The sequence below is a fragment of the Chlorocebus sabaeus genome, chromosome 21 (genome assembly GCF_047675955.1).
Source record: "Chlorocebus sabaeus isolate Y175 chromosome 21, mChlSab1.0.hap1, whole genome shotgun sequence".
NCBI classification, from domain to species: domain Eukaryota; kingdom Metazoa; phylum Chordata; class Mammalia; order Primates; family Cercopithecidae; genus Chlorocebus; species Chlorocebus sabaeus.
The window spans coordinates 79714611-79729709 of record NC_132924.1 but is presented as its reverse complement, the minus strand read 5'-3'; positions in this window follow the sequence as shown (position 1 = coordinate 79729709).

Genomic DNA, 15099 nt, shown 5'->3' with positions numbered 1-15099 from the left:
AACTTAACAAAAGTTTTGGACTACATATTTGCTTAGAGTAAGCTCAGTAAGTGTTGCTTATAAACTATGTTAATTTATGGGCATAGAACCAACCTAGAATTAGTTTGTATAAAGTTTACAATTCAGGTGTTAAAGGAAACAAAGTGAATACAATAGCTGTGCTTGAAACGCCAGAAAATTATTACTGAAAGGAAAAATATTCTTGTATTTGAAGCATTGACACACTCATTTTTGGATGTCAGATATAAAGCCTGTAATTTAGATCTAACTTCTCATAGCACAAAGAATAATGGAACATCCTCTAAATTGGTGAACAAGCCAAAGTTGCAGTTATCTGAAGTTGACACAAAATAATTTCCTGGAAAATTATTAGATGAAAGTCGTACAAGAACAAGAAGCTAAAAATTGAGCCTAACTGCAGATTTCACAAAATTAATGACTTCTCACTGTCATCACTCTCTTGTGTCTTGGTAAATGTCATTCTAAACCATGATCTGTAACATAATAAACATATCTAACGCCCAATTGGAAGGTAATAATCATAATAACACCAAACACTATGTTTAGCTCAGAGAATTTGAATAAGTAGTCTACTGGACTCAAAACTGGACTTACTTAGCTTCTGAAAATATTCATAGAAAAGTTAAATTGAGATTCTTCCAAGTAGTAAAATTAACTGTAAAATGTATACATATTTCTCTTTTTAAGGATTTTTTTTAAGTACATATTCTTCAAAGAGTACAGAAAAAAAAAGGCTGTGACTTAGGTTTCTAAATCTTACAAAGTAAAGGAATTATTGAAGCAAAAACATGGATAAAAAGTACATATAAATGTACAGTTTGATGAATTTTAATAAATTCAGTAGGCTCATGGAACTAGCACTCAGATTAAAAAAATACAGTTATGAGTACCCCTGAAGTCCTCCTTAACACCCCATCAGTCATTACCTACTCACCTTGTTGCCCAAGGTAACCATTGTTTTGATTTCTTACAGCATATTTTTTGCTTATTTTTGAACTTTACATAAATGGAATTATTGGTCATGTGTCTAGCTTCTTTCACTTGAAATTATGTTTGTGAAATTCATTTATATTGCTTTATGTACTATAATTGTAGAACATTTATTCTCATTGATGTATAGAATTCCACTGTGTGAATATTCCACAATATATTTATTCAAGTCTTGGTGGGCATTTAGGTAGATTCCAGTTTGGAACAATTATAAATAAAGCTTTGATGAATATTCTAAAATATGTCTTTTGGTGAACATATGCATGTATTTTTTTTGGAGTATATATCTAGGAATGAATTTGCTGAGACACTGGGTCACAGCAAGTGATCATCTTTGGTAGATACTGCCAAACAGTTTTCCAAAGTGGATACATGGACTCTTGTAAAACTGGCCTTCAAATAGTCAGCTTTTTATTATTATTCCTTTTTTCTTCAAAGCCAAAGAAGTTTTGTTCCTTCTGCTCTTAAAATGAAATGAAAAGACATTTTCCCCGAATGTTTTCCTCTATTTTACAGCGGAGCTTTTAAAAAAAAAGTCTTTTATGTATTAGTTGTTTTCTTCTCCATCCTTTATACAAAATCAGCTCTGAGATTGGTAATAACACTAACTATGGTAACCCAAACTCGGCAAACTTAAATTGTCATAAAACCAAGCATGTGAGACTTGGGTTCATAGCGTTCCTCTTCTAGTGCTTGGACAGGATTCTGTTGAAATGGTCTGTAACATAATGGAGACTCTGTCTCTGGAAAGAACGGTCTGATTCGACCTTATGTGTTGTTTATTCTAGAAAGCTAGACATTGAGAGGTCTAGGAGTTGGATGGCAGAGAGGGAGGGTTTGAAGACGTGCAGAATATTCAGGTTTGCTTGAAGTCAGCTGAGAAGAGGAGACTTCTATCTTGGGAGGCGCTGGCTCAGCAGCGCTCAACTCTCAATTGTTATGAAATGAATGAAAAATGTGCTCATGAGAGCCCACTTGAAGGATGCCTCTAGAACTCTAAAAGGAAGTTCTCCCTTTTCCTTATTAAGTAAAGCATCTTGGAGATATTTATTCTACCCTTACATGCCCACAGTACTTCACACTGGGTATTTATGTTGTTATTGTTATACTTTCTTATGTATTTCTCTCCTCTTCCCTCCTAGATTGTGAATTCCTCATTGGCAGGACTCGTCTTTCTCGTCTCTGTATCATTATAACATTGCTGGTCATGTGCATAGTGCTCAGTGGTGTTGAATGAATAAATTGTGTTTATGGGGTTCAGACAAACCTGGAACACTGGCTCCCAAATCTTACAGAAGAACTAGTTGTGTTGCTTCAGTTTTATGTGTAACAGAAGCAGTCTGTAAATGGAGTTATAATTTTTTACAGATACCTATCAAATACACTTTTGATGAATTCCTAGCATTTTGTGACCAAATGAGTTGGCTGTAGACTCTGATGTCTCTTACTGTACCTGCAACCCAATACCATTTATCATCACTACCTCAGAATCTCTCAGCAAGAGGTAGTGTGGTGCAGTGGTTAAGAGGCTGGCCTCAGGGGACAGGCTGCCTGGTTTAAAACTCCTTCCTCCCTTTCTTGCTGGCAGCAGACCTTTTAGCAAGCTACTTAACCTCTCTGTTCCTCAGTTTACTCAGCTGTAAAAACAGGCACAATATAGCACCTACCGCATAGAGCTCTTATGAGAATTCAATGAGGTAACACATGTAAAACACTTTAGAATAGTGCCTGGAACATCGTTTGCCTCAAGTCAATAAATGTTAGCTTTTATTAGTAGTAATGTAAAAGACTTTATAAAGCCTCAGTTTGCTTACTTGAAATTTTTGTATTGGCATGTGTTAGAAGCAAAGAACAAAGGCTGCAGTCCATAAAATGTCTATTAGAGCCAAACTTACATGGGAGATTGAGGTCCAATTCACTAAAAGTGGTATGTGTGAAAGGATGCTGTAGGTGTTGCGAGGAGTGCAGTGATGTACAAGACTCAGCACAAGCTGATAGCAAAATAATCAGGAAAACATGGCATGATAGAAGAAACAAATTAACATTGATTTAATTCTTACTGTGCACCAGGTACTATCCCAGGCTCTTTATGCTTGTTTTTTTTTTTTTTTTTTTTTTTTTTTTTAAGTAAACCTCAACGATCCTATGAGATAGATAGGATTCATTCATATTTAGTAGATGAATAAACTGAAGCTTAGATAGGCCAAATATCACACATCTAAGTGGCAGAGCTGGGATTTAAAACCACATCTGTCTCATCTCATTTTCTCTACTAATCTTTATAAACACTTTTAGAGGAAGTGAAATAAAGTAATCAGCCCCTGGAGGAACCTCCTGTAGGATTGTGAAATCCCAAGATGTAGAAAATCAATTTAGGAACCCTGTTTTCTTCACCTTCGCATTTCTCATGGTGTACAGCATAGGTGTTCATTCAATGTCAGGGAAATGAATATGAATGAATGAACAAAAGCACAAATTCCTTTGCTCCTATGATTAGATTGTTTAGTTTGGTGGAGGATCTTGTAGCAATCTGTATGGTCTAAAGTCGTTCTGTATGTCTCCTCTTATAATTGCCACAAGCAGGTAAAAGAGAAGGTTATTTAATATAACATTCGTCTCAAATTACTTGTAAAGTCTATAAAAAGTAGACTTCACAAATCTAAACATGGGGAGTCATACAGAGCTTTAAGCCCTCCTTCCCACAGTTGCCATCCTGGAGCCTCTGTATTGGAATTCTACAGCTCCCATTGCAGACACTTCTTCCAATTTATTATGATATCTACTCTGTGGACCACTATGAGACAAGGTGGACAAGGTTCCAAGTCCATTCTGATTCTCTTTTCCCTCCTAAACACCTTCATAAAGTTCTAATTCCCAGGTTTTACTTAGATAAATTACAGCATGAACAAACACAAAACCCAGGATAATGGACATACCGCCAAAAAATACTCAAATAAAAACAAGATATGTGTGAGTAAACGGGGTGGTGACACAAGAAGAGGGGGACTCCAAGAGTCTTTAAATGCAAGTTCACATTCTAACAGAGGTGGAAAATTGACCTTTACATTCCTTTGTACCAGAACTTGTTGCCCCCATCACATGATATCCACTTACACACATTTCACAGCTGTAGGATGGATCGACTGCCCTGTGCAATCATGAGAAAAAAGCACCACTAATAGAACTTTCCCTGTAATGTTTATCTGATGGCTGGTTTGGCTAAAAGCATGTGTTTTTCCTTATAATTCCATAGAACAGGTAGATTTACATCAGTCACACTTTGCTTGCTTTCTTCTTCTCAGTTCATTTATCCACCTATGGTTTTATTGAGAAATTCAATAAAATTTTATTGAAGGCTTCTGTTATGGAATGGATTCTGTAGCCCCCAAATTTACATGTTATAGCCCTAACCACCAATGTGATGGCATTTGGAGACAGGGCCTTTGGGAAGTAATTAGGTTTGGATGAAGTCATGAAGGTAGGCCCCTCATCATGGGAAAAGTGCCCTTAAAGAAGAGTCATGAGAATTTGCTTGCTGTCTCACTCTCTGCTGTGTAAGAACACAGTGAGAAGGCGGCCATCTGCAAACCAAGAAGAGAGCCCTCATCAGAGCCTGACCATGCTGGTGCTCTGATCTCAGACTCCCAGAACTGTGGGAAATAAATGTCTGTTGTTAAGGCCACCCAATGTATGGCATTTTGTTATAACTTCCTGAGAAGACTAAGACAGCCTGTATGTACAGGATCTGTTCTACAGATAAAACCCCTGCCCCATGGCACAGGCTGGTAGGTGATTCTTTCTTATGTTCTGTATCCACAGCTACTACACTAGGTGGGTCACTCTGTGACCTTCTGCTGCTTTTTCATTGTCACTGGCAGGTGAATGCCTGCTTCTTTAATTATGTATAGGGTAGAATCCAATGCTCTGGGGATACAGATGGCTATAGTGAAAGGACTTCTGGACATGTATATTATCTTGGTGAAACAAACATTTTTGTTGAAAATCTAGTTTGCTGTCAAGTTGAATATTTAAAACAAAGCAAAATAAGCCAGAAGGGGTTCATCAAAATTGTATATCCTAAGGGTTTGATAAACATTCAATGGCTTTTTGCTGAAGTATTTGGTCAAGAGACAAATTAGTTTGGGGTAACTATGCAAACCTGGGGAACAAATGCAGGTTGGGCTACAGAGCCTCTGAGTGTAGAGCTTGACAGTTGGCTGAGGGCTCCATAGTGTGTTCTCAAGAGCATGGCAGGAGGAGCTGCTGCCAGGGGGTACCTGCTGCATCCACTGCACCTGAAATATCTCTCTCACTCACTGACTCCCTGATGCTGGAGGGCCCTTTATTCCAATTAAGGTGTAGCCTTTCTAGACCATGAGATGTGTGGCTCAGTACAACCTCCAGAAACAACCCAGCCCACCTCACTCCTTTCACTGCTATGGTCCAGAGAGCCAAAGGGTTTGCCCAGGGTTGCTCAGCTAGTGAGTGGGATAGCTGGAAAGAGAATCTACATCATCTGGTCCTCTGTCCAGTGTTTCTTCTGCTGATTCATTTGGCTGGGAAGGCTTAGCTTTTCTTAGACTTTTGTTTTTAGAGTGTTTTGCTGTGGGAGGCAAACATGAGATAGGCTTCTCAGGTAATTGGAACTGGGGACTGCAGGGGAACAAGAGGCCTGGAGACCTGGAAGGAGAGAGGACACAAGGAGAGAGAAATGCTAGGAGTGGAGAGTGGACTGATGGACACACTGCCTCCTTCAATTTTGCTTTGGGATGGTTGCCCCTTCCCCCTCCTTCTCTTCTTCTCCTTCTCCTTCCTCCTCCTCCTCCTCCTCCTCTTCTTCTTCTTCTTCCTTCTTTATTCTTCTTCTTCTTCCTTCTTTCTTCTTCTTCCTCTTCTTCTTCTTTTCCTCTTCTTCCTCCTCCTCCTCCTCCTCTTTCTCTTCCTCTTCCTCTTCCCCTCCTCCTCCTTCTCCCTCTTCCTCTTCCTCTCCTTCTTCCTCCTCCTCTCACTCGTTTTTTTTCTTCTTCTTCTCTTCTGATGGAATTTTGCTCTTGTTGCCCAGGCTCAAATGCAATGGTGTGATCTTGGCTCACTCCAACCTCTGCCTCCTGAGTTCAAGTGATTCTCCTGCCTTAGCCTCCCAAGTAGCTGGGATTACAGGCATGCATGCACCATCACACCAGGCTAATTTTGTATTTTTAGTAGAGAAGGGGTTTCACCTTGTTGGTCAGACTGGTCTCAAACTCCTGACCTCAAATGATCCACCTGCCTCAGCCTCCCAAAGTGCTGGGATTACAGGTGTAAGCCACTGCACCTGGCCTGGGATGGCCTTCTTAAGAATGTCTGAGCTGAATGGTCTTCAGTCCATGGCATTCCAGCCCTGAGAGGAAAGACTTGGCTTTGTCTAAAACCCAACAGTTGGCTGGGGGAGATTTGTTGCCTTGGCATTGCTTGGTTAGGTTCCTTGGTGGTGTATCTACCAATAGTCTGTGGGAAACTCTGTGTGTGTGTGTGAGTGTGTGTGTGTATGTGTGTGTGTGTGATAGAGAGGGAAAGAGAGAGAGAGGAAGATCACAGTGGAGGGATCTCTTATTTATTCTGATTGTCTATTCAAAATGTGGCATTTTCCTTTTAAAAAAAAAGTCCTAAAAATAACAGATAATAAAATTAGATGAAGACATTGATGTGCTAGTAGTGTACATTGTTAAAAAATCTGAAATATGTTTCTTTGATTTTAGAAGTTGGCTTTGGTCTCTCTGGAAGATGTAATGGAATATTAAGGATGGTTGGGAATAGAACTTTCATTGGTGTGATTCTAATTCACTTAACAGACTGAGCATTCTGGTGGGAGAAACCTGACATGTACAGTCAAATGTGTTATCTCAGCCAAGGTAGAACAGAGAGAGAGGTAGAGGGGGGTGAGCCTGAAGAGACCAAGGCTTGGAACCTGAGTTCGCAGTCTGTATGTCTGCTAACCTGCTGTGAGGGTTTGGGCAAATCAGGGTTCCTTCTATTCTGAAGTTTCATGATGTGGTTAAAGTTCTACATGAAACAATACTATCAAAATTCATGCCTGTATAAATAATTCAGAAAAGAGGGTTTCAGATGGAGCTATTCAGACAAACATTATTTATCTTTAAAGTTGGCAATGAAAGATCATGATCAGAACTCCAGGATCGCATGACCCAGGTTCAGAAATTTTATTTACTCACCATGAAGACATTTTGAAACGGAATTCAACTTTGTCAACAGTTAGTTGTTGTTCTATTTTGGTACTTTATAGTTAAAATGTTAGGTAAGCAATGTGTTTATCTTAGCTGCAGCAGAGCTAATGTGTGAATAGGGACATTGTTAGAAACTCAATAAGGTTGTTTTTTTCTATTATAAGGAAGGGTCACCTATTAGCATAAATTGTGCCTTGAATATGGCATCAGCACATGAAAAAATATTGTGAGCTTAGGATTTTATTGTGAAATACAGGACTTGTAACACTGAAATATTCCTATGAAAATTCTAACAATCTTACTTGTTGTGGGCACTAATGGTTAAAAGGGTTAAAAGAAGGGAGACATCTTAGTTGAAATAAATGGTTGCTCTTGAAAGTGCAAGTATAAATAGGATTTTGATGAATTATTTTGCTAATTGTTCTTCATTATACAAAACAATATATTATAAATGACCTCTCTTCTAAATGGAAAATGTTATTCAAAAACTGATTATAGAGGATCTCTGGAAATTTCACAGAAGACTGTCTTTTCTGTAGATTTATTCATTTTCTTACAAACCCAGAGTAATTTGAATAAACGTCTATTTGTGTTATTGCTTCATATTCTTTAAAAAAGATATATTTAAGATTTTTATTATAGACCCACTCTTCTGATGATAGGTATATAAGCTTGTCTGGGAAGAAAATTGACAGTAAATTTTCAAAACCTTAAACTAGCACTCATACCCTTGGCTCATGTCTAGAATTTGTTCCAGTGCAATAATGAAATGAAAGACTGAATTGCTACACAAAGATGTTGATGTGAGAATACATGTTTAAAAAATTGGAACTAAACAATGTTCAACAATAGAACAATAATTAAATGAGTTACCATATACTGACACAGTAAAATTTGAGGTAGTCATTAAAGTCGTGTTTTCATGGCATATTTAGTGCTCTGATGTTAAGTGAGAAAGAGAGGCAGTATATAAAATAATATAGACGATATGATCTCAGTTTTATTTTTTAAACTCAAGTTTATCGAGGTACAATTTACATATGGTAAGATTCTCACTTTTCAGGTCTACACTTTGATTAGTTTTGACAAATGTATGCAGTGGTGTAACCACAACCATGATCAAGACATAGACTCTTTTCACCACCCCAGAAAGTTTCCTCATGCACCTCTGTAGTCAATATCTTCCCTTTACTCCCAGTCTCTGGTTGTCTTAGTTCGTTTGGGCTGCTATAACAAAATTCCCTAAACTGAGTAACTCACAAGTAATAGAAATTTATTTCTCACAGTTCTGGAGGTTGGGAAGTCCAAGATCAAGGCACTGGCAGATTTGGTGTCTGGTGAGAGCTCCTTTCCTCATAGACAGTGCCTTCTCTCTGTGTCCTTACATGGTAAAAGGGACTAACTAGTTATCTGGGGTTTCTTATATAAGGGCACAAATTCCATTCATGAGGATGGAGCCTTCATGAGCTAATCATGTCCCAAAAGCCTCACCTAATATCACATTGGAGATTAGGTTTCAACATATGCATTTGGGGGAGTCACAAACATTTAGACCATAGCACTAGAAAAGTATAGTTTTTCATTTTCCAGAATATCAGATAAATAAAATAATATACTATATATGCCTTTTAAATCTCACTTTTTCACTTTCGAGGTTTTTTTTTTTTTTTTTTTTTTTAATGTTGTATGTATCAATACCACATTCCTTTTCTTGCTGAAAAGCATTACATTGTGTGGCTATATCACAATCTATTCATTTACCAGCTCTAGCCATTTGGATTGTTTCCAGTTTCTGATGATTATGAATATTTGTGGATAGCCATATGTTTCAATTCTCTTAAGTGAACACCTTAAGACAGGAATTATTTGGTTGCATGTTAAGTGTATACTTAAGAAACAGCCAAACTCTTTTTGAAAGGGTCTGTACAACTTTGCAATCCTACCAGCAACACATGAGAGTTTCAGTTGCTTTGCATTCTCTCAGCTTACAGTACTGTTTTTACAGTTGAGCCATGCTTATAGGTATGTGATGGTATCTCCTTTCCCTAATGACTAGCATCAATCATCTTGTCATGTGCTTATAAGGTATCCATAAATCTTCTCTAGTGAAATTTCTATTCAAATTTTTAAAAATTGGGGTTATTTTCTTAATACTGATTTTTGAGCGTTCTTTATATATGTTGCATACAATTCCTTTGTCAGATATGTGATCAGCAAATATTTCTTCCCAGGTTATAATTTGTCTTTTCATTTTTATGATAGTGTCTTTCAAAGAGCAAATGCTTTTATCAATTTATTCATTTTTAATTTAATTGTTGATGCTTTTTTAATATGAAGTTTTTAGTTTAGTTTTAGATTTATAGAAAACTTGCAAAAATAGCACAGAAGGTTCTCATATACTCCACACCCACCTTTTCCTATTATTAACATTAGTATGATACACTTGTCACCGTCAATGAATATGGCTTATGCTTTTTGTGATCTAAGAAATCTTTGCCTACCCCAATGTCATAATACTTTTCTATTTTTTTTAAATAAAAATGTTATATCTGTTTCTTTTAGATTTAGGTTTATGATACATTTAAAGTAAATTTTTGTATATGATCTGATACAATGTTGAAGTTTGGTTTTTTCTTTTCTTTTTTTTTTTTTTTTTTTTTTTTTAGACAGAGTCTCACTCTGTCACCCAGGCTGGAGTGCAGGGGAGTGATCTCAGCTCGCTGCAACCTCCGCCTCCCAGGCTCCAGTGATTCTCATGTCTCAGCCTCCTGAGTGGCTGGGATTATAGGTATGCACCACCACGCCTGGCTAATTTTTTGTACTTTTAGTAGAGACGGGGTTTCACCATGTTGGTCAGGCTGGTCTTGAGCTCCTGGCCTCAAGTGATCCACCCAGCTCGGCCTCCCAAACTGCTAGGATTATGGGCACGAGCCGCTGCACCTGGCCTTTTTCTGTCTTTTTGTGCGGATACTCAATTAGTTCCAGCACCATTTGCTAAGTAGATCTTTTTATTTTTAAAAATATAGTGCATGTGTAGAAAAAAATACTGAAGAACCACCTGAATGGTGGTTTTACCTTCTATATTTTCCATATGTTTCTACAATTAGCACAAGTGAGCAGAATATTTGAATGAGCAGACACAATATGGTAAAGAATGACAGTGAAAATAAATGCAGTAGTAGCCAGCTTCTGAAAAAGGAATCAACAGGTCATATTGCTGAGAGGCTGATGGATAACTCAGTCACTGATTTGCCAGTTTCTGAACTAATCACAGTGTCTGGCAGGCCTGGCTTTTTTGTGGTTCCTCTTTTTCTCTGTAATGTGATCCAGTAGTTGAGAATCCTGTATTTTTCCACATTCACCCTTACAACAAACCCCTGTTACTTAAGACAGCTTGAATGGGTCTCTGTTTCTTGAAACCTGAAGTAAAATTACCAGCAAGCCTACACATAGACAAAGCAGGCAGCTCTTCATGTGATGTGGATGAATGGAGAAAAACAAGTGCTGGCCCCAAAACTTTTCTTCCAGGGTTTGGCCTCAGTGGATGAAATTAGACACAATATGTCTTTCTATCATCATATTATATTTCTGGTAGCTGTAAATAAGTTGCTAAGATCAGGGAATAATACACTGATATATTAATCCAACTATGTATTTTTCAAATTTAGTTTTCATATCATTTCAGCTCAGAGATCTGAAAACAAGTAAATTCTGAATAGGAGTGGAGAGAGAGCACTACAACTAGAAAATTTCTGAATGTAAGTCAAGACCTGTACCTGTGAAACTGGTCATCAGAAATGGCACAAGGATCATTGTCTTAGTCTATATTCTGCTACTATAGCAGAATACCACAGACTGGGTAATATATAAAGAAAATTTTATTTGGCCCACAGTTCTGAAGGCTGGGAAGTCCAAGACCAACGGGCCGCATCTGGTGAGGGACTTCTTGCTATGTCACACATGGCAGAAGGCATCACATGGTGAGAAAGAGTATGCACAAAAGAGGGAGTGAGGGGCAGAGACAGGAGGGATGAAATAAGGGCCAAACTTCACCCTTTTATCAGTCACCCACATCCAACATAACTAGCCTACTCCCATGATAATGATATTAATCCATTTATGAGGACAGAGCTCTCATGACAAGGATCACCTCATAAAGGTCCCACTTCTTAATACTGTCACAATGGCCATTACATTTTAACATGACTTTTGGAGAAGACATTAAACCATATCAGTCACCACAGCTTGATTTTGGATGCATGAGACAGTATGTTGTGGGTAAGGTGATGGGCTGTGGGGTCAGAATGACTGGGTGTAGAGCTCACTTGCATGACTTTACAAGCTGTGTGAGCTTGGCAGACTACAAAGCTTCCTCAACCTTCAAATCCTTCTTCTGCAAGCAGAGGTGATCGTGTGGCTTCTATCAGGTAATGTGCCTGGCATAGAGTAAGTGCTCAATAACTGTTAGCTCTTCTGCTTGACCCCTTATTTTCTCAGCACTAGTGCTGGGGCCTGCAGGCCTTGTGTGTGTGTTTGAATTTCCAGGCTAATTGTTCACTTTTCAATGAAGGCATCCTGCTTGATGGAGCCTCTGAGCCACCCCATCTGTTCAGCCATCTCTCTCTCTCCCTGTGTGGTTTCCCTCCTCCTTTTTAAGACCTTTAATTAGTTTTGGTGATAGAATGATCAGCACCACCTGAGCATCAGCTGTTAGCAATAAATGTGGCTCCTCTGAGTAGCTATGGCACACTAATTATTTCCAGATAAAGGTAGTTTTCAGCTGCAGCTCTGATTATCTGCTAAATTATACCAGTGCCTATTTTACAATTTTTTTGTTTGTTTTAAAATCACTTGCCTCATGATTGTCTAGTTAATCCAGGAGCACCTGCAATAACATTAGGATAAAATACTTCTGTTTTATTTTTCTTTCAATTTTTAACCCCAGTGCATTTTTTTTTAGTAACCCATTGGGAAATTCTCTTTCTTCTATTTTCTGGCTCATGTTTCTTAAATGGCCAATTAATTGTTTAATAGATGCTATATCTGGGATGTTGTTGCTCTTTTCCAGACATTAGGATTGTTGTGCCAAGTCTAGCATGTTAACTCTTTTGCCCACTTTTTCTCCACATTCACATGACAGAGGCAACAGGTCAAAAGAACTACTGAGTTGAAACAGCTAAAAGATTCAATTCAACTAGGACTAGTTTAGCACCTGCCAGAAGCAGTAGGCTTAGGGGTCAGGAGACACAGAAATGAACCACAAATGAATAAAATAGGCTGGGTATAAGAATAAACTCTATTTCTGGTCAGGCGCAGTGGCTCACACCTGTAATCCCAGCACTTGGGAGGCCAAGGCGGGCAGATCATGAGGTCAAGAGATTGAGACCATCCTGGCCAACATAGTGAAACCCCATCTCTACTAAAAATACAAAATAAAGGCATTCATATTATTCATATATCAATAGTTCTTGAGACATATTCATATTATTCATATATCAATAGTCCCCCTTTTTTTTTTCCTGAGTGAAATTTCATCGTATGGATATTCCAGAGTTTGTTTAACCATTCACTTGTTGAATGACATTTGTGTTATATCCAGTTTTAGTCAATTATGAATAGAGCTGCTGTAAACATCTGTGTATGGGTTTTTGTGTGAACATGTTTTCACTTCTCTAGAGTAAATACCCTGGAGTGAGGTCATATGATAAACATGTTTGACTTTATTAGAAACTGCCAAACTGTTTTTCCAAGATGGGTGTACCATTTTGCATCCCACCAGCAGTGCATGAGAGTTGCGGTTGCTCAACATCCTTGCCAGTATTTGGTTTTGTCTTCCAAAAATATATATATATATATGTGTGTGTGTGTGTATATATATATGCCGTTCTTTTACATATATAAGGGCACCTTATTTCCCTAAATGTTAATACTGCTGAGCTTCTTTTCATGCACTTGTGTATATAATATTCTGGATAAAAGATCTTTGCTGGATATGTGATTTGCAAATATTTTCTCCCAGTCTGTAGTTTGTCTTTTTGTTCTCATACAGGTGTCCTTCATAAAGCAAAACTTTTAATTTTACAAAATCCAATTTATCAATCTTTTTCTTTTATATCAATACAATTCATAATGCTTATAACTTCAGACATAAAATTTGTGCTCTTTGTCACGTGCTTTTTTATTACATACTAATGACAGAATCTTTTGGGGTTTTCTGCTTATGGTTGCACAAGTTGTGCACTGCACATCTCTAGGAGGCATGATTTACATGGAATACAATGTAAATGGCAACCCCTAGAGTTGTCAAGTGTACAGCTTGTACAGCGTATATAATCTCCCTGGTATCTTCTTTACTGGAAAGATGGCTGTCATTGCTGTGATTCAGTTTTACTCCCTGTGCCATTCATTTGTTATTAGGTAGAGTCTATATTGAAGCTATATTTAAGAAGCACCTGTATATGAACCATTTAAAGCATAACCTGTTCCCAGTGACTCTTCAGCTTGCTGATGGCTTATCTTTGAGGTTCCAGAAACATCATGCTTTCAGGCTGGTTTCCTTAGCTGACTCTGTCCATCAATTCCCATTTGTGGAAATTGGAAACTCCCTGCATTCAGCCAGTTTTAGCTGTCCAGACAACCATGGTTTTGAAACTCACATCTAAGCAATTGACTAACAATGAAGATTTGTGGCATCACCCATTATTTATGCAACTCTGGATTTTACCCTATAGAACCAAAAATTCAACAGAATATAAGGACAGACATGCTATTTGCAGGTAATATTTTACCTATGTGTAATGTTACCTGAAAGTGGTCTGAATCCAGATCCCCAGAGAGGGTTCTTGGGTCTTGTACAAGAAGGAATTCAAAGCTAATCCATAGAGTAAAGTGAAAACTAGTAAGAAAGTAAAGGAATAAAAGAATGGTTTCTTCACAGGTAGAGCAGAGGCATGGGCTGCTTAGCTGCTTATACTTATTATTAGTTCTTGATTATATGCTAAATAAGGGGTGGATTATTCATGAGTTTTCCAGGAAAGGGGTGGGCAATTCCCAGAATTGAGGGTTCCTCCCCTTTTTAGACCATATAGGGTAACTTCCTGACATTGACATGGCATGTGTAAACTGTCAATGGCTCTGGTGGGAGTGTCTTTTAGCATGCTAATACATTATATAATTAGCATATAATGAGTGAAGTGAAGATGACCAGAGGTCACTTTTGTCGCCATCTTGGTTTTGGTGGGATTTGGCCAGCTTCTTTTCTTTATCAGCAAGGTCTTGGTGACGTGTTTCTTGTGCCAACCTCTTATGTTATCCTGTGACTAAGAATGCCTTAACCGCCTGGGAATGTAGCCCATTAGGTCTCAGCCTTATTTTACCTAGTCGCTATTCAAGATGGAGTCACTGGTTTGAATGCCTCTGACAATAATGAAGAAGTAAACTCTGAGATGGCACATGACTTCCCTCTGACAACGTAAGGTACCCTTCAGTGTCTGAAAGTTTTATACTCTAAATATCTGACTGGCTGCATTTTCTTGAACCTAGTTTAAGATAGAATCACAAGCTGTTGACTGTGTCAGAGCTGAACTAGCAAAGCTTCAACAGACCAAAATTGTTCTTTGTGTCCTGATTTGTTATCATCTCTATCAATTAGTATAGGCTCTAAAGTGCTGTGCTATGGGAAGAAGAAACAGGTATCCTATTTATGAATAGTTTTTATTCAAAATCAAGCTGATCATGTTTTTATGTAGGAAAGGCATAGAATCTGTATCTTAGGAGTGAATATAACTTAAATGGGGAAGTTGTTAAGAAGGGTACCTTGGAAAGTTGACTTTGAAAGTTGAAAGTTTGGGAGGAGTGAGTGTGT